General features: G+C 40.3%; 1 protein-coding gene and 1 long non-coding RNA gene across 6 annotated transcripts in view; one reads left to right on the forward strand and one right to left on the reverse strand.

Moving 5' to 3' along the window:
• Window positions 1-9351, reverse strand: part of LOC122232067 — a 28171-nt gene extending 18820 nt beyond the window's left edge. The window contains exons 1-2 of the long non-coding RNA XR_006209393.1: window positions 8779-9351; window positions 8607-8681 (exon numbers count right to left, since the gene is read on the reverse strand). This is a non-coding gene — a long non-coding RNA (uncharacterized LOC122232067). The remainder of the gene's footprint in view (window positions 1-8606; window positions 8682-8778) is intronic.
• KAT6B (lysine acetyltransferase 6B) overlaps window positions 1-25853 on the forward strand; it is a 201310-nt gene that overhangs the window by 57240 nt on the left and 118217 nt on the right. The gene's annotated exons all lie outside the window — the stretch shown is intronic.

Below are 25853 nucleotides of genomic sequence, written 5' to 3' on the forward strand. Positions count from 1 at the left end.
TAGGTCACTTAGGTCATTAAAATATTTTTTATATAATAATCTGTTTTTCAGAGCATCAAAAATAATTAAGATGAAAGAACAAGATCAACCCTGTGTCTAGAATGAATAATTTAGTTCTAAATATCCTAGAAGCTAAGGAGAAAGTTGGGGTTTTTAAGATTTTCATTGTCAGGGAAGCATAGAAGTTTGAGAAGAAAGAATTTTTTCCCTGCTTTTTCTGAATTTAAGGACAATTTATTTTGGAGTCTAATCCTATATAGTCAACAATGAGTAATACCATTGACAGTCTTTCTTCCCACTCCTCTCTCCTCTTCCCCCAAAGGGAAACACCTGATTGTCAAAATAATGCATGCATACTGTTTATTAAAAGAAAAATTTCAGACAAGTCAGAAATACATGTATTGAAATTTTCTTGAATGATACTATTTCTCAATTCACAGAAATGGGTGGCATTACATCATAACTAAATGGAGATGCTTTGTGTGTGTGTGTGTGTGTGTGTGTGTGTGTGTGTGTGTGTGTGTTTTTAAGACTTTTTAATATTTATTTTTTGAGAGAGAGAGCATGAACCGAGCATGAGCCGGGGAGGGGCAGAGAGAGGGCGAGAGAGAGGGAGACATAGGATCTGAAGCAGGCTCCAGGCTCTGAGCTGTCAGTAGAGAGCCTGACGCGGGGCTCGAACTCACAGGCCATGAGATCATAACCTGAGCCAAAGTTGGACACTAAACTAAGTGAACCACTCAGGTGCCCGTGTTTTTTGTTTTTAATTTTAACTAGGCCCCACACCCAACATGGAGCTCAACTCATACCCTTAAATGAAGAGTCCCATGCTCTACTGACTAAGCCAGCCAGGTGCCCTGGTGGAAACATTCTTGTGAGGCACTTTGATGATAATAAGTTTAGCATTTATTGGGCATCTCAGATTTGCCTGTACTAGGAATATAGAAATGAGTAAGACACCACTCTTTACCTTAAGAAACTCCAGGATTAGTGGGGTTCACTTAACTCATCAGGTAAGTGACTCATCAGATATTTCATATTCGCTGAGTACCTAATATGGATATAGTACATAGTGGTCAACAGGGTCTAGTAAGGTTTATCAGTAACTAACCATACAACTTATGCTAATGTTGTGTCTTGAGTGCCTGGGCTTGTAGGGAACAAATTACCTTGAGAGCAGAAAAAGAATTTTGTTTTGTTGGGGAAGACTTTCCCCAGAGGGAGGAACTTTTAGGTTGCAAGTTAGTATCACAGGGTACCAGATAGCCCAGAAATGGGGAGGGCGTTCTAGGCAGAGGGAATAGCAAGCCAAGTTTTGGAGGTGTGATCAGACCGTGTCTATGACCAGTGCTAAGTAGCAGATGGCCAAACACAGTGTATGGCTCAGGAAGTGTGTTGGGAAATGAAGCTGTGAAAAGATGGTAGAGTTGTGTCCAGCAAAAAGAAAAAAAAATTGGACCTTAATTTGTAAATAGACTTAAAAACAATTTTTTTGTGTGTATTTATTTTTGAGAGAGAGACACACACAGAGTATGAGCAGGGGAAGGGCAGAGAGAGAGAGGGAGACACAGAGTCTAAAGCGGGCTCCAGGCTCTGTCAGCACCGGATTCCTATGTGGGGCTGGAATTCACTAACCATGAGATCATGACCTGAGCCCAAGTTGGACGGAGACTTAACCGACTGAGCCACCCAGGCACCCCTGTAAATAGGCTTTTAAGGCAGAGGAGGAAGGATTTATATTTTAGGTACAACACAGGTGGAAGAGCGGAACATTGATTGTGGGGTGGAAAGATTAGAGGCATGGATTGAGATGCTAAGTGAGGTAAGAACAGCATCTGTGTGGGTTGAGAGGATGAATCAAAATGCAGAGACATTTCTAATCTAAGTCGTGTGCTCTGAGAGCCAGGAGTCTGTGAAGGATGATGGTTGCAGAGGAGAGAACAGGGAATACAGACCTTCAAGGATTAGCCTAGGAAGTGGGCCTGTTCATTATTACTGTGTATTCTGAGCAGTTTTACTTTTCATTTTGTTTCCTTTAAGTAATAATTGTATGAGTAAATATCTTTTTTTTTTTTTTAATACAAAAACTGCTCCCTCTTAGCTTATTCTGGGGATCGAGCCCACGATGTTGGTGTTCCTGCCACATCCTACCTAACTGAGCTAACTAGCCACCAAGCATCTAGCCCTCTATATTAGTAAGTATCTTTTTTTTTAAATTTTTTAAATGTTTATTTATTTTTGAGAGAGAGAGTGGAGAGAGAGGAAGACACAGAATCTGAAGCAGGCTCCAGGCTCTGGTCTGTCTCCACAGACCCCGACATGGGGCTCAAACCCACGAACTGTGAGATTATGACCTGAGCCAAAGTTGGATACCCAACCGACTGAGCCACCCAGGCGCCCCTATATTAGTAAATATATTAACAGAAAGGTTACCTTTTGGGGGTACCTGGGTGGCTCTGTCGGTTAAGTGTCTGTCTCTTGGTTTCAGCTCCGGTCATGATCTCACAACTCGAGTTTGAGTCCTGCGTGGGGCTGTGTGCTATCAGCACAGAGCCTGCCTGGGATTCTCTGTCTCCCTTTCTCTCTGCCCCTCCCCTGTTCACATTCTCTCTCTAAATAAAATAAATAAATAAATATTTAAAAAATAAAATAATTAACATTAAGAAATTTCACTTTTATCCACAGGATACCTGATTATCTAATACATATAAAGTTTTAAGTCTTTAAGAGTAAAGCCTCTTTATAATAAAATCAAACTTGTTTGAAAAATATTTTTTTAAAAGAAACCATCATAAAGATGCATGTGCCACTGTGTGGCCTCGAATTACAACCTCTCCTCATTTAGGCAGATGTTGCAAGTTTTAGGACATCCTAGCCCATTCCCCATAGCTCTGGGGCAGAGGCAGGGGCAGTCTTCAGGCTGATACTGGATTTGGATACTGGCTCCTCCACCTTCAAACTACGTGACTTTGGGTCTTTCACTTTATCTTGGAGCCATAGTCTTCTCATCTGCCAAGTGGAAAGATTAGTATCTTTTGAAGCTTTAAAAGAAAAAGCATTTGTTGGTTCAAATTGGAACATATCTAAGAAAACTGGCTGACACTTTGAAGAGGCCAGTTTGAGGTTGTAGACTTGACATTCACACCTATTTCATGACCATGGAAAACAAACTATTCACATTTCAGCTTTTTAAAAATGACCCAGCTGTATACCCAGCAAACACCCCTAACCCATGTCTGGCCCAAGCCTTATTCATCCCTGAGTTCTTTTTTTTTTTTAAACCTCCTTGGTAAAATATACATACCTGCTGTAAAAAAAAAAAAAAAAGAGAGAGAGAGAGAGAGAGAGAGAGAACAGTTTGCTCTTTTAAGTTCTTTTCCATGACTATCTTTAGGTCTGGAATAGCCAGACCTCTTAAGAGGTAGCTGCCTCTTAAGAAGTCTCACAGATAATGTAAGTTAGGGATATGCCCACCTCAAATAATGGAGAGCTTCAGTGGAGACTGAACATGTGGGAGTTCTTTGTCTCTTGCAGCAGTCGTGGGGAGTAACTCCGAGGCTGGCACAGCCAGCTGCCTGTACTGCCACAGTGTCATCCAGACCCAGGGCCCGTGCATGTCTCCCCTTCACCATCTTTAGCATAGAGGTTTTCCTCATGTTCTTAGAAGTAATTTCGTGTCTAGGCATCACTTCTCTATTCTAGCAGGAAACAGAGGGAATGGGCCAAGGGTAACAGCAAAAGATTTCTCTTGGTGAGGCTTTTCCTTCTTATCAGGAAATGAGGGAACCCCTTTCCCACCAGGGGCTTCTGCTTATATTCCATTAACCTGAGCTGAGTCACATGGCTATCCGTAGTGCAGGTAGTCACGGAGGTCAAGAAGTTAGCTTTCCAGTCTTCTTGGTTAGAAATGCAAAGGAGAAGGTGGTGGGAATGGGTTTGTTTGTATCAGTCTACACAGTAGCTGCTCTTCTTAGGGCAACATTATCTTACAGTTACCCATGTCTGGGTCTTATCTAGGATGACCAGTGTCCTGGTTTGCCTGGGACTGAGATTTCCTGGAATGCAGGACTTTGTGTGCTATAACCTGGACAGTCCTAGGAAAACCAGGATGATTGTTACCCTAGTCCTTTCATATTCTCTTTGGCAAATGGATCATCTCTTGAGGATGGAGCCACCTTGACTAGGCTTACAAAGACTGAAAAGCAGCTTAATAATTTAATTTAAAAAAATTTAATAACATAGGATAGTAACTTAATTATAAATTATACAAAATAATGACTAAACTATTAAATAATAATTCACAATGAGAAATAAGTGATATTGAATCAGTGGAGCATATTGGAAGAAGAACTTCATGGAGCTGCCTAATGCATGTGAGATTTTGACCAGGTATCTTAGAGCTGCAGTGTTGCCCAACTCTAGCGGGACTCTGATCACAGCAGCCTGGGATTAATTCTGTAATATTTTTTAGTAATTGACAGATTACACCAAAAAGAATTGTATGTTATCTCAGGCAGGGTGTATGTGTGAAACTCTGTTACAGGCATGCACTAGCTAGCACACATGTAGGGGTGGAGTATTAGACATCAGAGGGTCTCCTGACACTGAGCTTTCTGCTGAGGTTGACCTTGAAAGCAGTCTTAATAGGGCACATGGGTGGCTCACTCAGTTAAGCATCTGACTTCGGCTCAGGTCATGATCTCATGGTTCGTGGGTTCAAGTCCCACATCGGGCTCTATCCTGACAGCTCAGAGCCTGGAGCCTGCTTTGGATTCTGTTCTCCCTCTCTCTCTGCCCCTCTCCTGCTTGCACTCTGTCTCTCGCTCTCAAAAATAAATATTAAAAAAAAAAAAAAAGAAAAAAGCAGTCTTAATGTAGACCCTTGGTGGGTGACACGGTTGGGAGAATAGGATCAGAAAGAACCTTTTTTCCCCCTCCTCTACCCCTCTGCCTGAAGCTGAGATCTGGTCTGGATGGATGTATCTGCCGGCTGCAGGAATCCGGATCCTCCTCCTCTTCACTTCATTTAGAACTGGAGCCCTGCCCCTTCTTCAAGATTTCCTCTGCTCTCCTCCCTTCCCTGTTTGAACAGATTCCTCTTATTTCTCCTCTTACTAGGAGAAATAGGAATCTGGCTCACTGCCTCTTTTCCTTCACTTCATTATAAAACTGTGTGATGCATATTTTATATTTTCTTGCATGTTTGACTTTCAGTTAATATTTAACGATAATTTCATTCTGTAGACATCCTCTTATCTGATATCTTGGAACTCGTCCCTGTACCTCTTAATTCTAGCCTCTGATGATAAAGTTTTGTGGGGGTTGGGGGGGGGGAAGTATGCTATTTAGACATACTCTCTTATTAGTGAGGTATTACTTAGTATGTGACTAATGCTATGCGTCTGTAACCAGTTGTTGTTCCACCCCGTGAGTCCTGACGTAATTTAGAAAGAATTATTTCTTTGTTAAAGACCTTTTCTACGTGGGCCACATGTTTACAGACCTATTTCGTAGTAATTTGTGGTTTTTTAGGTATGTCAATAGAGATGCTGTAGCAGTATGCCTGGATTCTGTTAGATAAACATTTTGTAAGATTGCTTACTTTAAAAAACTGTCTTTGTTTAAAAAGTTAATTTCTTCTCTAATGTCTTAGTAAAGAAATTTTTTAGTAAATCTGATAAATTCTAGTTAAAACATTTTGTTTTTAGTATTTTAAGCCTTTTAACATTTTGTTTTTTAATATTGTAAACCTTGAAACCTCTTGAAGGTTCATATATTACTACTTTTTTTTGTCTGCATACTTTCTTTTGAATTTTAAGAAATCTGTACTAGAATCTGTAACATGCTTAAAATATACTTTTGATGATCATATGGGTTTTTATTACAAACAGCTAAATAAAATTTTCAATGAATGATAGTGTACATATGGTAATATATTTCTCATAATTTATATGCTATTGGGAGAGTGACTCACGAACTGTTTTCTCTTGAGTTCCTGAGAGTTTATAAAAAGATTACAAACAATTGGCGACAGAATTGAAATAGTGAATGTGTAAGGTGGAAGGGAGAAATATTTCTCATTTGTTCCTCTCTTACCTTGATGAAATTTTTACCACTTAAAATTTTCCAGTAAATTCAAGGTCAGTACATGAGTCTAATATGGTTGTACCCATCATGGTCTAAGGATTTCCTGTCTTGTCACACGACATGTGTGTTCCCAGAGGAGAAAATACAGTTTGATTCCATGATGATAAATAGCAGTTCAAGGACACTGGAGTCAGGTAGAAAAGGATGATCACTGTTTGAGGACTATGAGGTAGTATGAAGGGGAAAGGAAGGGATGAAAGGGATGACATCACTAAGCTCCCAATTGTTGGTCACCGCTAATAACTCTAGCTGCCCTTCTGGCAATATTTGAGGCATATATTTCCTTTGACCTTTACATTAGTAAGATGTCATAGGCCTTAGGATCCAGCATAAACCTGAGCTGAAAACAAATTGGAGTTGTTTGTGACTTGCTAGAGTTGTCCTTAAGGTAGAGCACATCTCTGTGAGAACTAGCGAATGACCCTGGCCAATTAAAGCTCAGTTTATTAGACAGTGTCATGGACAACCCAATGAGAACACACAAATACTTAGAAACATGTGTAAAATTCAGACTCCTAATGCACTGTTTTATACCTTGACACTCCTGGATAAGTTATCTTGGTTTTTACCCCCAGGCTTCCCCTTCTGTACATCGTTATCCACCTGGGTTTTGATTTATTTTTCATTGTGCACTTATTATCCCTCTCATTGCCTCACTCTGGGGGAGAAACTTTTTCATTGCAGTGTGATGTAACTTTGCTGCCTGGGACTTTTAACTTGAAAGTCTTAATGTCCTAGAAGTCTACAAAAGAAATAGATCCTTTTTCTTTTACTCCCTATATGTGTGTTTTATCTTTTAAGGAATGTTGGCATTTACTGAGGAGTGGGGTGGGGGATGCCCCAGGTAGAGGCTTTGTTTTCATTCACAGTTTCTTAACATACTCATGGCAACCTTGCTCCTAACTTCAGATTTTGAGTTCTTAGAGGACTTGGATGTTTTGGGTTTGTATGCATACATTTTGAAATCCCTGGGTTGAAAATTTCCTAGATGTTTGCACCCTCTACTCAACCTAGGACATTAAGGGTTATATACAAATTAGCCCCCTAAATGACCATTAACTAGAAATGTTATCTGTCCAAAGAAAGGATTCATGTGACTCCAAGTATGCGTTACCCTCTACATAGCATATTAATTTTGGCAACAGAGATAGATGAGAATTTTGCTGCGTTTAAATTTTTCATTGTGATGAGACAAATCTATTATTATAAAAGCTCTACTCATCAGTGAGAGTGTTTCCTTCTGTTGTTTTAATTAAAGGAGCAGTGTATTTTTAAATTTAATTATGGCACTTTGATGATCTGATACTGGCTTCAAGCTAAGAGTTCTTTAGGTTTCCAAGATTTATGATGCATCTAGAGCAGAGCTGATCAAAAGAATGACAGAAATCTTCAATGTCTACACTGTTCAACAAGATAGCCACATGTGGCTGTTGGGCACTTAAAATGTGGCTAGTGAGACTGAGGAATTAAATTTCAAATTTTCTTTAAAATTAGAATTTAAGGGGTGCCTGGGTGGCTCAGTCAGTTAAGTTTCTGGCTCTTGATTTCCACTCAGGTCATGATCTCACAGTTGTGAGATCGAGCCCTGTGTTGGGCTCTGTGCTGACAGGGCAGAGCCTGCTTCAGAGTCTCTCTCTGCCCCTTTTCCTGCTATCTCTCTCTCTCAAAATAAATAAACACTAAAAAATAAAATTAGAATTTAGTCACACATGGTTAGTGGTTACCATATTAGATAGCACAGATCTAGAGCATGTAGAAAATGTCCATTTAGTATAATGGCATCTTGGGCTTTCAAGTTTCCTTATTTTTGGTTGGGAAGTTGAGGCAGGTTAAATTTGAAATTGATAATGGATAGTATTGCTCTTAGCCATAGGGAAAGACTTCTTTAATGAAGATGTGAGTTTATCAGACTTAAATATATTAGAAGTGAACTTTTTTAAGAAGGTAAATATTCATTCCAAAAATAATTCCAGTATAATTAATTGAACAAATATTTCCTGTGTATAAAGAATCATACTAACTCTGGAGGTCAGAGGTGAGTGGAACTTAGGTGGTCCCCTCAAGGAGCTTTCTATTTGAGTTTCCGAGAGGCTTTGATAGGCCAAAGGGTGAGCTCTATCCTTGAGCACAGAATGCCTCGTGGGGCATTATCATCAGGATTTGTCCTCAGTGCTTTGCAGGAGGACTGGATCCATAACAGTACGAAGAGGAACTGTTTATATCTGGGAATATAGAGTTTCGTATCAACTCTGACATACAAGATTAATTTTGGTTGAGAGAGGGTTGAGGTAGGATTGGGATTTCTTCAGGTGTGCAAGAAGTCCTGCTGAGTTCCAGATGTGTTTGAGCAGGCCCTTCGGGTCTTCTCCACTTCTGGGAGATGGACTTTCCCAGGACTCTGGAATGCTGGGGGAAGGGACATTGGACATGGACCCTTCCCCACCCATGCGCCCCCTTACCTAGGTGAGGAGGAATTCTTGATAATGCTGAGTTTGGCTCAACAACCAAGAGTGTCTAATGGAGGTAAATATTCCCTTAAACAGAAATACAGAGATTGTTAGACAAGCCAGATTTTTAAAAGTCACACTAAGAATCCAGTTTTTCTCCCCCTCCCAACTGGCAAGACCCTACCTGAGTTCACTTTGCTGTGCTCTTAGTTGCAAACCCAAGGGCGAAGGAAAAGCCACAGAAAAACAGGTTGCATCTACTGCTACTGAACAGCCACCTTACATGCTCTGTGTTTTTAGCTAAATAAATCATGAACTTATAGCAGAGAAGTGTATGTTCCCACCAGTCTATGACCCATCTACAACCCTGTGCTTCCCACTGAGCCACTAACCAGAGCTCACTGAACACTGCTTGGAGTCAGGGAACTCGGAACCCAACTGTCCTGGGCCCTCTTTCTGGCAGTTGGGTGAGTTGTGAGGGCCTGAAGGGTGAAGCTCAGACAGGCTGGAGCAGTAGGTTATAGATTAAGAAAGGGAGACTGTGTAAACAGTGGTGAGCTGGACACAGAGGAATTATTGATCTGATCTTATGGTGCAGATGGAGAAGGAGAAGAGCCCTCCTTTTCCCCTCTGCTCCCTGGAACAGGGGACTTGTGTCACGTGGACTGTGTCTTGGCGGCTGGGCCTGTCAGGATCAAGTCAGCAGAGTTACCCAATGCTCTGGGGTTTGTTTTTGCCAGGTCAGGGATACAGTAGTTCTGCAGGCAGTCTCTTATATCTGAGACTGAGAGAAAATGGGGAGATGGGTTAACAGTCTTCACACGAGTGACCAGACACTATTGGCTCAGGATCTCAGCCATGAATAGTGGGATGCTTGCCTCTCTGTGTGCTTGGTCCTTGGTGTCTGGCCTTGAGCCATGATGTCAGCCTGGCTAGGCTGGCACATGTAGCCTGGAATGGGTTGGCGCACATTGCCTGGAATGGGTTAGGCTTCTGCTTCAGACAGTAAGGAAGGGAACTGGCTAGTCCTTCCTGAAATAGTGCCCACAGGCTGGCAGAGCACTGACTGGCACCTGCCCCTTTCAGAGGTGGGCTGGGGATAATTGTAGAAATTTTCCAGTGTATGGGTTGTGAGAGTACCCCAAGCACTGTCAGGCCAGAACATCAGTGGAGCTTGCAAAGAATGGGTTAACTATTAGAAGAAAATATTTCCAAAAGTAAGGTAATCCCGAGTACAGATGAGAAAAGATGGGTAAATTTGACTTTTTAAAGATTTGGAATGTCTGTATCACTAAAGACAAAAATGCAAATATAATTAAAAGATAAATGGGAGACTGGGAGAAAATAGGCCATGTGTAATAGACAAAGGATAAATACAGAGAATATAAGGAGCCTTCTGCAAAACAATGCGATATTATTTTCTCCCATTAGATTGGCAGAAATTAAAAAGATTAATAATCTGTTTTGATAACTGAGGAAAATGGGTATCATTTATATATGGTGAATGTATTTGTTCAGACCTTTTTGGGAGGGCAGCTTGGCACTATTTATGTAAATAAGGCCAGGTATCTTTGATTCAGTAATTCTGTGTCTAGCAATATACACATGTGTACACTCTCATCCCATCATTGTTAGTAATAGTTAAAATATGGAATAATTAAATACATGGTGGTATAGCCAGCATATGGAATATTATGCAACACCTAAAAAAAATGTAGATTGGTAGGCAGCTGATGTGGGAAACTCCCCCTGATATATTTTTACTGAGAAAAATAAATTATAGAAATACCACATTCATGTAAAAAAAAAACTTGCAAAACTAGATATATTTCTATATGTATTGATTTTATAGATTCTGTATGTGTTGTGCATATGAAATCTCTGTATAAAATCATTTCAATTCAATCCATGCTTTTCATGGATTCTAAAGCATGTTTTTCACATGTCAACATTTCTAAAATCAGTATATCTAACAAGTGGTGGCATGGTTTAATAGTTAACTTTTTTTCTTTCTTGGTGAAGCATAATGTATATTCTAAGTGATAAGATTAGATTTAGTGGCCAACGATACATAAATGCATTGATAAAGGACTCTTAGGAAGGACTGAGATGGGATTGAGGAGATGTCAATAGACACTTGACTTCACCTGTATCATATGTATTATTTGAAAAAAAATTTTTTAACAGTGAAAATGAATTCCCTTCTCTGAGCCATATCTCTCTACCTCTGACCTTATACTTGATACTGAGCTTCCTCTGAGAACTTTAAGGCCCAGACAGCTAAGAGATTGTTCAGCTCCATTAAAAAGCTAAGTAGCTTTAAGATTCAATGAGAGAGAATTGTGTGCTGAGGTCCAAGGGGGAACAAGACTCTAGAGCCCAGGGCCAGTGCTCCATCTTAACCTCCACTGTCTATGTGAAGAGGCTGAAGGTTTCAGTCTACAAGGTGGTGCCTGGTTAGCCAGGGGTAATTACTGCAGGGTTCCCCATCTACCTATTGGGGCTTCCCTCTGGCAAACCCAGTCGGTGGTATCCCATCCACTGTTTGGATGAGGAAATTGTATGGTGAGGCAGAAGATAGGCCAAACGAAGGAGCATTACCAACGACATTGAAAGGAGAATGGATTGTCTTGGTAGAGAACTGAACCTTAGTGGGGAAGAGCCAAAGTAGTTAAATGGGTTTTTATATCTGCGAGGTGTAACAAAGCAGGTAGAAGATGACCTGCCATAGGTGAGGGGTTTGGTGTGTTGTGCCCTGAAGGCTGGACCCTGGGATCCTTCTGTGTAAACAGGGTATTGTATGGGTGTCTCCCCATAAGTGAGAGCTGTGTTGTGAAGATACACACTGAAAGTTTAGTAGTGATGTTATAAACAAAGGTGCCTATTAAAAAGGTACAGAGTGTAGTCTATTATAAGAGAACAGCCAGAGCTGTGGGAGCCAGAGGAAGGAAAGAGCAGTCGCTGGAAAATCCAGGAAGACTTCTTGGCCAAGGTGTCATTTGGGGTAGTAGAATTTGGATTTTTAAGGAGGGATGCAAAGGAAAGGAAGGAGGGCTCACCACTGTGAACGGAGGCACAAAGGAGAATATGAGCAACTGTGTGAGCAGTACAGTTTCCTTGGTACAGGCACACAAACGGGCATATAGAACAGGTATATAAAAGGGAAGCAGTAGGAAGTAAGATTTAAACAGGTAGCTTATGACCAGATCACAGAGAGCTGAGAATGTCAGGTTTAGGAGTTTGACCTTGACTCAGTAGGCTCATGTTTTACATTTAATCTTTGGGTTACCAGGTATTTTTGTAACATCACTGGTTTAGCTTTTATTTAATTCAGTCACTTCAAGTTCATTTTCTAAGGGTTTATGATATAGGTTTGAATTTTATGTTAACAGTATATGGAACATAGGAGTTTCTTGCACGTACTACAGACTTTGGTTTTTCTCTCTGCCTGCCTGCATTTGCAAATAACCACTTCACTTTCAAAGGAGATGCTAGTATTTACCCCTGCCTAAATGAAAGTGAAGAACGGACTCCTGCATGAAGAGGTGACATTGAACATGAAAGATGTACAGAGTAAAGTTAGTGAGAGATAAAAATGGGTGAACATTGTTTAAGCAAAGCTGTGATCCATATTCCCTTTGCTCTACCATGATCTGGAAAATCTTTTGTCCTGGCAATTCCTTACAGCCTTCTTTTAAACCCGGCCACCTTTCCATTGCCAGCTCAACCTCCATGTTAGCTGATGCTGCTACTTCAAGCGCTGCTTTGGGTAGGGAGCCTCCTTTCTGGATTCTGGCTTGGGCTCCCCAGGTGCCTTGCTGAGCTGAGCTGACCTTAGGAATCTGAAATGTAGAGGGTCAGTTTGCAGTAGGGAAATGTGGTAGCAACTTGCTTTTTTTTGCCATGATGTAACTTAATCAGATCCTCTTGTTTTTCCCTGAATGGTATGAGCAGTTGCACTGAAATGCTTACTCATCTGTGCCTGTGATGCTTTAAAAAATAGTAATTTTACTAATATGTTACAACATGCATTATTTATTATTTTAACAAATGGATTTTTAAACAAGCAACAATTTACAAATTTAAACATGACAATTAACATGATATGACATAAAAAATTAAATAATCTCCTCGCGTCTTTGTTATCAGGATTGCATTAATGATCTTAGCCCTTCTGGGAGCTTTCATTTTTTAACTCTGACTGATGATGGCAGACTGTGGTGGTAATATGCTTTTATAAATTATTTTTTAGACAAAATGATATTGGCATGTAATGTGGACTGCCAGAAATAACATTGTTTATCATTGCCAGTATTGTTTTGTTTTGACTTATATTCTGAGTTCTTTAAAGATGTCCACTATAGGTTGCATACTGGTGGGCTGTGGTAGGGTTTACCTTCTGCTTGGAAGCCGGTGTAAGTCAAATTGATGGGGCTTTGGGGTGATGGTGGGGTTTGGATCTGACAGCCAAGAAAGAATTCTTGAAGACATCTTTGGTGCAAAAGTGATTTTATTAAAGCACGGGGACAGGACCCACGGGCAGAAAGACCTGCACTGGGGTTGTGAAGAGGGGCTGCTTATATACCTTAAGGTTGGGGGGGGGCGGTGGTTAAGGGCAGCATAAGTCTCTAAGGAATTTTGGAAGCAAGGTTTCCAGGACCTTGAGAGACTAGCTGTTGTTAGAAAAACACCATTTATTACTGTTTAGTAAAACCTCAGTCATGAGACCCTTCAGATGTATTACCAGGCCATATGCTTGGAGTATAATTACCAACATATAATTGGGGGTTAAAGATAAAGGAGGCTTGCAAAGGAATTTTTATGTGTTTAAGGAGACTCACAGGATCCTGGGGGGTCAGGATAATGTTAAGCAAAGATCCCCTTTTGCCCCTAGCAAAAGCGAAGTGTCATCATTGAGGCAGCTGAGCTCCTAGAGGAAGGTCACTGCCTGTTTCAAGGACTTGTCGATGAGCTGTAGGCAGTAAGGGAATTTAATTTTTCATTTGCCTGTGTTTCCCACATAAGCACTTAAACCCCCTTACATCTTGATGAGGGTGATATTAGGGCTCCAGGAAACAGAGTCTATAGGTTTCTGGAGATTAGGCTATGGATAAGATTGCCTTTTTGTTGCCGTTTACTAAGTTATGTTTACTAAGTTATCCGTAAACTGAAGGAGACTCCTGTCTTGCATGACTGTGATCTCTATCAGTCAACCATCTGCTTTCTTCCCTTTCCCCTACTCTTGGGCAGCCAGCCAGGAGTGTCCGAGGAATATCACACATATCCCGCCTGGGCGGGGGGAGGTGCTGTTACCCTGTACTTCGCCCTCAGCTTGTCCCGCACTACCTCATTAAAATGAGGGTTTCCTGTTCTCGCCTCCTAGGAGTTATGGCGTGGGTTCACTACTTAGGCCCAGCCCTCTGACTGCTCTTACCCTGGAGTTTGAATTGGGAGAGAAAGTTCTAAAATGCAGAGACAGTTAGTGGCAGAGTTATTAGTAAAATTACCAAGATTTCCTTCCTGCATAGTCTTACTTGAACATGGGCCTAGCCTTTACTTTTGTATATTTTGCACTGATACCTCTAACCACCTTTGTGCACATAATCAGAACTTTTCAGCATTGGGTGGCAGACAGTCCAAGCTTTTGCGTGGTGACACAGCCTTCCAATCAACGGTTTGTGTTCAGTAGTGTTGATATCTTCTTCTGTGCTTGTTTGTGCTGTTATTTGACTTTAATAGAGTTGAATTTCACATTGTCCTCTGAGGAATTTTAGGTCTCATGGAGGTACCTTGGGCACCTGATAACAAAGTACCTCAGTTTGATGGAGTCCTTATGGTTTTTCTCTCCTATTATTATACAGATATATTACAGCAGGTTAAATGGGAGTTTTCCTGTTGTCTAAAATTTTGATCCAGGTCCCAAAGCTGTTGCCAGTAGGTGTTAAGTACGCACATTGTCTGAAGAGAGACTCTAGAATCATCCATTGCAGGGTTTGTCAAGCGGTGGCCAAATGGGTTTAACAACTATTATGCCCTCCACCCTATAACCCAGGCTGTGTCAGGGAGACTAGAAATGGATTCCATGCAAGGAACTCCTAGGAGTAGAGAGTGTTCTTCCCTGGGGGAAGTGAGAGTCCCCTCTCTCTATCCTCCTCCCAGTCATTTGAGAGAGGCCTGAGCTGGTATGTATGGGATTAAAATGGAATCCTACGGAAGAGTTGTTGAGACTGTAGTGTGTCTCTCCTGGAGTTTGGAGATGTTTGTGAGCACAGATACTGAAAGCAACGTTGTGGCTGGAGCTACCCTGGGGGGTGGGAGGTTAGTGTGTGGAGAGGGGACAGCAAATGCTTGACATTTCCTGCTGGCCAGGAGGTCTGCCTGGAGGGCAGCTGTGAATCATCTTGAAAGACTTTACCTGGTACAAAGACAGCCTGCCGGGCCAGCTGTGTAGGACCCCAGCAGAAAGAAGCTGTGGGTGAACTACAGGGGCAGGAGCTGAGAGGAGGTGGTGAGAGATAAGCCAAGGGCCCCCATTGCCTGCATTTGAACTCCTGCAACTGGCAGCTGTTTTACAGGCCAGGGGACCACAGACGATTGGATAGACTTCTCTGTTTCCTTTTCTTCACACTTGCCTCCTGTCACTCTCTGACCCCTGCCCTGTCCTTACACTGGTATCAGGGGAAAAGCTTCACATTGGATGAAATTGGTTTTGATTTAGACTAGATTGGACCTGAAAGTTTGGCTATATTCATTTAAGGTCATGATTTCTTTTTTAAACTCTAGCTAACCCTCAGTAGTTCTAGGTTACTGAACCCTGAAAACTCCATCCATGATGGAACAATCAACAATCTCAGCACCAGTAGACTAGAGCTGTATTTTGTAATTCTGTGCAGTTTCATTTATTTTGTGCCCTGCAGATTTCAGGCATTCAGCTTACCAGTAATTACTGTGTCATCAGAAAAAGTTGAAACTTCACTCTAAACAGAACACTGTAAATTTGGTAACTCACTGTACAGCTAATACGTGTTGTTTTCCCATATTGACATTAGGAACTCTTTATGAATTAGCCTGGAACTTTGTAACCTTTAATTGTAACTTTTTGTTTTTGTTATTGGTTTGTTTGTTTTATTGTGAAAAAGATAACATAAAATTTACCATTCTAACCATTTTTAAAGTGTAAAACATATAGTACAGTATGTTAAAAAAAGTATAGGATAGTAGTGTTATGTGTGTATTGTTGTGTAACAGTTCTCTACAACTTTTTTATCTTGTAAAACTGAAACTCATTACCCATTAAACACTAATCCCTTCTCCCCCAACCCTCCTCCACACCCTTAACTACCATTCTACTTTTAAAAAAGTTTTTTTTTAGTTTATTTTTTTATTTTGGGAGAGAGCACAAGTGGGGGAGGGGCAGAGAGAGACAGAGAGAGAGAGAGGCCAAGAAAGAGAGAATCCCAGGCAGGTTCTGCACTGACAGTGGGGGCTGGAACTCATGAGCTGTGAGATCATGACTTGAGCTGAAGTCAGATGCTTAATCAACTGAGCCACCTGGGCACCTCTAAATATTTTTAATATTTTATTTAAGTAAAGGGATTTAAGTGTAAAGACACCAAATGTGGGGCTTGAATTTATAATCCTGAGATTAAGATTATGCTCTGCCAACTGAGCCAGCCAGGCGCCCCTAACTATTCTACTTTTATGGGTTTGATTACCATAGATACAGTAAAGCCTTGGTTTGTGAGCGTAATTCATTCCAGAAATATGCTTGTAATCCAAAGCACTTGTATATCAAAGCGAATTTCCCCATAAGAAATAATGGAAACTCAGATGATTTGTTCCACAACCCAAAAATATTCATATAAAAATGATTACAATACTGTAATGTAATACAAAATAATAAAGAAAATACAATAGATAAAAAAATAAATTAACCAACCCTTACCTTTGAAAGCCTTTGTGGCTGGTGTGAGGGAGAAAAGAGAGAGGAGGGTTATTCTGTAGGACGACTTTCACTATCACTAACCAAATCACTGCTATCTCTTGGCTCAATGGAATCTTCTTCTGCATGGGGGCCATTGTATACTCTCACATGGATGTTGACTACAGTACAGTATTAAACTCTTGTCAAATATTGTATTTAATGTAACTGGCAATAAGGCAGCAGTGGAAAGGGTCTATATCTGTAGACACCCTGGTCTTGAATGAAGCAAAGCATTTCTCAGCTTACTCTTGTAGGGAAAAGCAAAGGACTGTCCATAGGCGCTTTGAAGTGACAAAACATACACTAGTGCCAGTTGTGGGCACCTCCCAACATTCTGAAAAATCACTGATTTCTGCCAAACACCACTGCTTGAGACTGAGCATCTGAGCATGGGAGACGATCACCCACAGTCCCACAGCGAGTGAGTGAGTGAGTGAGAGAGAGAGAGAGAGAGAGAAGAACCTTTGGCTCAGTTGCGATCATGTGACATTTGGCGTCATATACTACTCATATTGCAATTCATTGCTTGTTTGTCAAGTTAAAATTTATTAGAAATGTATGCTCATCTTGGGCAACAGTCACAGAACAAGTTACCTGCAATCCAAGGTTTTACTGTATTTCACATAAGTGGAATCATGCAATATTTGTTTTTTTTGTGACTGGCTTATTTAAGTTAGCATAATATCCCCAAAGTTTATCCATATTGTAGCATATGACAGGATTTCCTTCTTCTTTTAAGGCTGAGTAATATTCCAGTGTGTGTATATATGACAGTTTCTTTACTCATTCATCTGTTGATGGGCATTTGGGTTGCTTCCACCTCTTGGCTATTGTGAATAATGCTGCAATGAACATGTTGCGAATACCTCTTTAGGATACTGTTTTCATTTCTTTTGGATATATTCCCAGAAGTAGGATTGCTAGATCATATGGTGATTCTATTTTTAATTGTTTGAGAAGCCTCTATATTGTTTTCCATAATGGCCACAGGAAATTACATTCCCAGCAATAACACGCAAGGGTTCGAATTTCTCCACATCCTCACTAACACTTGTAATTTTCTGTTCTTTTGATAGAGGCCATCCTGATGAATGTGAGGGCTTCTCTCATTGTGGTTTTGGTTTGCGTTATTATTATGATTAGTGATGTCGAATTACTTTTCATGTACATGCTGGCCATTTTCAAGTCTTTTGCCCATTTTAAAAATCGTATTTTTGGTTGTTGAGTTGTAGCAGTTCTTTTTATATTCTGGATATTAACTCTTATCAGATACATGGTTTGAAAATATTTTCTTCCATTTCTTAAGTTGCCTTTTCATTTTGTCTTTTAATCATATATATATATATACACACACACACACACACACACGTGTGTGTGTGTGTGTGTGTGTGTGTGTGTGTGTGTGTGTGTGTATTGCAGTTAAAACAGTATAATTGTTAAATACTTTGGAATACTGAAAAGTTTAGGAGATAATAGGACAGATTTTGATCAGGTCTTAAGTATCTTCCCAGCAAGCCCCGTTGAGTAAGGCATAAAGCTTGAACTAATTCCATAGTTTGACTGAAAGAAATACTCTTCCATAATCCTGTTCCCATCAATTTCTCCAGCTTTGTGCATCCCATCTTCATGCCTCCTTATTATCCCCCACTCCTCCTCTGCCCAAAGATTCCCTAAAATACTCTGTTTCATCCTTGGTACTGTTGTTTCTTTTACTTGGACTATGGAATGCCTTCCTTCCCCTCTTGTTTCTTCCTTCCCCTCTTGTTTTACCTTGTTTTTCAGACTCCTTCTCCTTCTGTAAGACATGGCTCAAAGGCATCCTGGGTAGCTCAGTCGGTTGAACATCTGACTCTTGGTTTTGGCTCAGGATGAGATCATCATCTCACAGTTTGTGGGTTCAAGCTCCCCATCGGGCTCTGCAGCTGGCAGCATGGAACCTGCTTGGGATTCTCTCTCTCTCTCTCTCTCTCTCTCTCTCTCTCTCTCTGTTCCTCCCCCACTCGAGCTATCTCTGTCTCTCTCAAAATAAATGAATGTAAACAAACAAAACAAAACATGGCTCAAATGTGGAGATTCTCCACTCAACCAGTCAGTCACAGCTTCCTTCTCTCCATAACTTCTTAGATGTCGCTTGTGTTAGAACACTTGTCTGGAGGTAATATGAGGATCTTTATAACCCTCTTCCCTTCTTCCCCAGCACTATAAGCTTCTGGAGCATCCAGCTTGGTGTTCTCTTATTTTTCCTTCATTCCTGAGGATCTACCATAATATCTGGCACATGATGTATCTCTACTTTTAATGATTATGGGTGGAAAGAAAGGGCAAGTGCTTTTTTTTAAAGAAACAACAGAACTTTTACCAATTGTGCTTCTAAATATCCTTTCTCTTTTAATTTTATCTGGTAAGATTTTGGCAGCTAATTGTGGATTTTATGAACTTACACTGGGTTGCTTTTGTCCTCTGTTATAAAAGCAATAATTAGAGGAAATGATCCTTTTGAGAGGTTGCTTAATGAATTCTGCTTCATTTAAATGTGCTGCTTTAAATCTTATTTCAAATAAACTGTACTAATGCCCAAATTATTTCACTGTAGCTCAGTATTGAACTAAAGTATTATGATGATTAATTTCCTTCTGTTAAATTCCTCGTAGTCTTCTCTGGTGGTTGTGGTGGGGCTGAACAATCAAAAAAGAATTTATTGACTTTACATTTAGTATGGTTTACTCTGCTTGATTATATCGTTCCAAGTATGAATTTGTGTGTGGTATAAGATTTTGCTGTATTGGAGTTCTGTTAAACAAATTACTTTGTATTTTATTAACTTGGTGTTTAATGGTTTAAGATTTCAAAAAGCCTTTTCCTAAGTATTTGAATGCTTTTATTACAATACCATGGCCTAACCTGGTCTCACTGCATCCTTCTCCACCCTTGAAACAAGCCCAGGCACAGACAACACACTCAGGCACACATCCCAGGGAGCCCTTCCTGCTCCCCTCCTCCTCACCTTAGCATGACATGAAATGTCTGTTCCGGAAATAATCTGATTGTATACCTAGAGCAGTGCACATAGAGTGGTGGCCCATGTCTAGTAGCCATTGTTTTGCAGCTCCCCTCCCCGCTGTGGCAGCCGGCGGGCATGTGTAGCTTCCTGTTGGTCCATTAGGTTGATTAGTTCCTTTAACTTCCATTAAGCCTTGTGGGCAGGGGACGTCCAGTAAGGCACAACTACCTGGAGACTTTCTTTTTTTCTGTTACCTCGTAACAAGGCATGTTGCTTGCATCCTGCAGAATATAAAAGATGTACTGAGCATCTATTTTATGTGGTAGCAGTGAGCTTCATCTGAGATGGACTTGATTTTTAAATGATTTCAACTTGCGTCATGATTTAAATCACTAGTCAGGAAATGTCAGCTTTTCTATAAAAAATACATCTTATTAAAAATTTAAATGTATTCATCACAGTTCACTTTCAGTAAATGAACACTATGAACCTAAAAGTAGGAATCTATGTTGCTTTTTTGATTCCAAAAATTGAAAATTTATGAACTATTCTGTTTCTTAGTACTTGAAAATTTCATAGGAAGTTAGCTAGAATTCAGTTGCAGATATTTTTGCTGTGTTAAATTAGCTTTTTAACCGTTATACCAAGCCTAGCATAGACATTTAAAATTTTTTTATTCTACAAAACACAATAGGCCCTTATATATATTTGCTGGACGTTTTCTTTGTCAATAATAAACTGTTTAATAAAAACAGACAATAATAATACCTACTATACAACTTTTTTCAGTACATGTGAAATGTATTTGTAAACCAGGCAGAGTGACCTAGAATTTGGAGCCTCATGAGTTGAGGTGTGTAGCTTCCTTGTTTTGTAGTCACTGGAGGCAGGGCTTTGATGGGGAACTCTGTAGGCCATAAAAGGACCTGTCTCTTGTACCGGCCCTGTGACTTTGTACAAGTTGGGATTAATCTCTTTGAGCTTCGTTTTCTCATAAAATTGGAAGAGGATTAGGATCATAGCACATGATATTAACTACTTTATTTTTTCTAGATTCTAGATTTTTCTACTTCTATTTGTATATTGTTTTTATTTTTGAAACGATGTTTTATTTATTTTGAGAGAGAGAGCAAGAGCACGTGTACAAGTGGGGGAGGGACAGAGAAAGAGGGAGAGAGAATCCCGAGCAGGCTCCGTGCTGTCAGCACAGAGTCTGACATGGGGCTTGATCTCACGTGAAATGTGAGATCACGACCTAAGCAGAAATCAAGTGTGGGATGCTTAACCGACTGAGCCACCCAGGCGTCCCTGTGTGTTGCTTTTAGATGTTGAAATTCAGTGGATTTCATCTCAGTGGGCCTTCTGCCCACTTATATAGTGGGTAAGGTGGGTATTACTCTTGTGAAGCTAAGAAAACAGGGTCAAGAGAAATTTTGTGTGTTGTCTGTTTTATCTTCACATGGTCAGTCAGTGGCAGAGCAAGAACTCCTGCTTGGGTCTCCTGACTTCATATCCCGTGGTCTTTCCATTGAAATGCTATTTAATATGCTGTGGCAGAAAAAAAGAAGCAATTCTCTACTAATAGTCACCTTCATTTTCCAATGTAATTATACCTTCGGGGAGAAAAATGAACCTTTGATTTTTCATCTCCCAAATTATTCCTTAAATTAGACAATATATCACCATTCTAAGTGGATTTTAAAAATTCCACGATCCAACAAATGGCTCTTGAATAATTTTTCCTTAGCTTCAAGTTGGATTGTAGAGGTTTTAATGCTAGGAATCTGTACACTGTAACCACTTCTTTGGGGATGAAGTTGATCTCTACTCCTGAAGAGTGATCGTCTGTTTTCTTGTAAAGAAACCTGAACACATGATGTTTGGCAATATTGTAGTGAAACAGAGTCCACAAGTAACACATCAATACCAGCTTCTTTATTTTTGGTCAGTTCTTACATAGCTGGAATGTATAATCCTTGTTCTAGTCTATATTGAACTAACTACCTACATTATTTAAAACACCTTAGGTTTAGGAAGCCTTCATATTTCTTTTTTCTTTTTTTTTTTTAATGTTTATTTCTGAGAGATAGAGACAGAGTACAAGTGGGGGAGGGGCAGAGAGAGAGGGAGACATAGAATCTGAAGCAGGCTCCAGGCTTGGAACTGTCAGCACAGAGCCTGACAAGGAGCTCGAACCCACAAATCATGAGATCATGACCTGAGCAAAAGCTGGATGCTTAACTGACTGAGCCACTTAAGGCGCCGCCTTTATATTCTTTTTAATATACAGCAATAAGAAATTTAAAACTTTAAATCAATTACACATATGAAACAGTAAGAAAGCAGTGCAAAATAAGAATCTCTGGGTAATGTAGAAGCTGAAGTTCTATAGAACTTAAGAGAGAGATCAGTAGGATTTCGTACAGCAAGCATGTGATTTAACTGTGCCTTGGGTCAGAATAGCATGTTAATAGTTACCTAGAGACATCTAATATTCAAAACAGAAAGTGGAGGTGGACTAGACTCAATTGGCTCCTGTTGTCCAGAGGATGTGGTCAGGGCTGTTTCTCTGCATCTTGAGGTCTGCTCCCTCCCTACACGCATTTTGCATTTTGGCTCTCTTCTTGGGATGGGAAAATGGCTGCCCATATGTCCTGCCAGGTGAGCAATTCCAGCCCCCAAAGACTTTTCTATCCTGGCATGCATATAGAAACACCCTGCCTGAGGCATGTGCCCAACCATTAGACCAGCCACCGTCCCCAGAAGCCTGGGGACAAGGGAGTAGGGGTGGGGAGGGCACCGTGAGTGACACCTCTCCAGGACCAGTCATGGAAGTGGCGCTCCCCAGAAGAAAGGGGGTTGTGTATCAATAGAAGGGAAGATAGGAAATGTGCATAGCAGCCACAAATTATAGCAGTTACAGTCTATGGCATATGCAGTTTTTAAATTGTTCACTGGGTTCAGTTATAGGGGACACATACCTGTCACCTGTCAGGTATGGGAGACACCAAAAATACTCTTAAGTAATTCTAGACTGTTTGTCTGGTGTCATTCCCTGTTATAGGAGTTTTTAAAGTAGCAAGTCTTCAACTACTATTTTAACTAATGCACCATGAAAGTTTATACTCTTAGTGTCCCAAATGTTTGTGCTTTAAAATATTTATATGTGCCTTTTATAGTCATGCTTTTGTAAGTTAAAAAAATGTAGTCACCATGGTCATCTATTTGGATGTGGCAACCCTCCATTTTATAAAATAATTACTGTTGAATCAAAATTTTTGCTCAACGTGTGCTATCAAGTTACCTATCAAAGCCAACTGAATGAATGATTAAAAGGTTCAGATCAAAAGCAACTGGCTTAACTTCGTGGAGGTTTTCATCCTTTAATTTAAAATGTGTCTGTGTCTAACTGATTATCTCTCACATTTTGTAAAGAAATATTGACGTCCTGTAAAGTGTGCGGTGACCTCACTTCTGGCTGTGTGGGCAGGTTTCACTGCAGGCCTCCAAAGCATTGATATTCCTGTAACCTTTGAGGCAAGATGTGTGTATAGTGTATTAATGAGCTGGTTGAAGTGATGTACAGTAATTTCATCCTTGGGTAAAAACAGATGTGAAAGATTCTGTTTTAATATTTAATCAGGCTCCAAGCCTCTGTTGGCTTGTTTAAGTTGACCTGACAGCATTATACCTGGAAACACTTTGAATTAAACTCTGAGTGCTTGACCTTGTTCAAACAGTTGTAATTTAATAAGGCTGCTGTCTTGGTGGAGATAGCGTGGCTAATAGGCAAATCCTTTTCTGGCTGGGATTGCTCTGTTTGTGAGTGCTGGGGGTGGGGAGATTCAGAGATTCCCATGTTCCCACCAGCTTTTGGGAGGAACTAGACAAGAAGTAAAAAAAAGAAAAAAAAAAGAAGGAAGAAAGAGAATAAAAGCAAAATTAAGAAATTGTCTTTTAGAGCACCTTTAAACACTTGTCTTTTATTTTAATTTTTAGCCTTATAGAAATAATATTTTTAATGTCATTTTACTTGGACTCATTTTGGTCAAAAGGAATGAAAAATCGTTTATTAAAAAGTGGGGGCTGGAAAATTCTCAGAAATCAAAGGAAGAGCCTTAAGATGCTAACTCTGGCCGAAGGTCCACCTGTCCATCCATCCCTCTGTCTGCCCATCTGTCTGCCATCCACCCATCCATTCTCCTCTAGTCCCATCTGCTTTCTGTCTTTGCCTTCCTTTGCACAGGGCTTGCTCTGTTCCCTGCTCTCCTGTGTTGCTTCCTCCTTCACTCTGTAGCTTTTCTTCTACCTCATAGCATCTGTTTATTCATCATTTCTGTTCCCCATGCTGTCAGTTTGTTGTGGCCCTTATTAGTTTCATCTCTCTTATATCCTTTCAGCTCTAGTTTCTGCTATTAACAAGTTTTTCTTGTTCAGATTTCAGATAATGGGGTCTCTACTAACATGTTGTGTTATATAAAAACTGCCTGTGTTTTCTAGATCAGGGGGCTGTGGCTATGCACAGGACAGGTTTTGGCTTAAAGGAAACATCCGTTGGACTAAATGCCATGACTTCCCCAATATAAATGTGTGTGTGTGTGTGTATGTGTGTGTGTATACTATATGTCTATATGTATTTTTTTCCCCTGGTTATAAAAGTGCTACATGCTTATTGAAAAAAATGAGAACATTTAAAAAATTAATAAAAATGTAATTTAATTAAAACCTGCTATAATCCCACTATTGAGCTAGCTAACAACTTTGGTATATTTCTTCTTATATTTTTTCTTGTTTACACATGAAAATTTGTGTATGCATTAAATACTCCCCAAATTAAGATCATATTGGTAATTTTTTCATATTGGTAATATTTTAAAGGTCTACATATATATTAGTCACCAGTGACATTTGTAGGAATACTTCTGGCTATGAGCATTGTGTTAAAAGCCCTGCAGTTTGGTGTGAATATTAATTCTTGTACTTCTGACTATATTAAGTGTGGCATCGTTAGTCATTTTATATTATCTTCTCTTCAAGTTGCATTACTTATCAGTCCCTTTGAGAGGGCTTAACTTGTGTGTATTTTCATTTTGTATGTATTTCCATGCTTAACGTAGCGCCTCATAGTAAGTGGTTGTTCAGTGTTTGGTCTATGCTTTTTGCTTAGTTCTTTTTAAATGTAATTTCTGTGTGTGCTCAAAGTATGTTGATAAAGGAAATACCCTAACTGCTTTAAGATGAATTCAATTTTTGACAGTCCATGTGTTATATGAGATATCTTCTGTAGGGAGCTGACTGGTTCTTCTCTTTCAGGAATGCTCCCAGGGCTAACCTTCATTATCTTACTAGATTTGCCGTGGTCTGGGGTCCCTGGGTGGCTCTGTTGGTTGAGCATCTGACTCTTGATTTTGGCTCAGGTCATGATCCTAGGGTCGTGGGATTGAGCCCTGCGTTGGGTTACACACTGAGTGGGGAGCCTGCTTAAGATTCCCACCCTCTTCTCCCCCTTTCTCCCTCAGCACCTCTCCACATCTCCCAGTCTCTCTCTCTCTCTCTCTCTCTCTCTCTCTCTGTCTCTGTCTCTGTCTCTGTCTCTGTCTCTGTCTCTAAAAAGATTTGCCATGGTCTGGTGTGGTAGGCAGAATTCTAAGAATGACCTCTTTAATGACCCTTGCCTTTTGTGTAACCCTTTGAGTTTGAGTGGAACCTGTGAATGTGTTGAGGTAGCACTCCCATGATTACATTACTTCGTATGGCAAAAGTATCCAGGTTGGCTAAACTAATCACACAAAGCCCATTGAAAACAGTTTGTTCTGGTTACTGGGAAGAAAGAGGTTAGAAGCATGAGTAGGATTCAATTAAGTGTGTTGTTGCTGGCTTTGAACATGGCGGGGACATGTACCAAAGAATGTGGTTAGCTTCTAGAAGCTGAATGTGACTCCCCCAGCTGACAACCAGGAAAGAAACTGGGACCTCAGTTCTATAACCACTGGGAACTAAATTCTGTCAAAAACCAAAATTATCTTGGAAGTGGATTCTTCCCAAGAGGCTCCAGATAAGAGCCCATCCTAGCCAGAACCTTTATTTTGGCCCTTTGAGACCTTAAGCAGAGAACCTAGTCAAGGCTGCCTGGACTTGTTTTAAGCCACTGTGCCAGTAGAAAACGAATATATTTCTGGGTCTGGCTGATTCTAAGCTTTGTGAGATTATTCCTGACTTTCTCAGGATATCAAGGGTAGAGCTTTCTTTTAGGGACAGACTTGCATTAGCCTAG

The sequence above is a fragment of the Panthera tigris genome, chromosome D2 (assembly GCF_018350195.1).
Source record: "Panthera tigris isolate Pti1 chromosome D2, P.tigris_Pti1_mat1.1, whole genome shotgun sequence".
Taxonomy (NCBI): domain Eukaryota; kingdom Metazoa; phylum Chordata; class Mammalia; order Carnivora; family Felidae; genus Panthera; species Panthera tigris.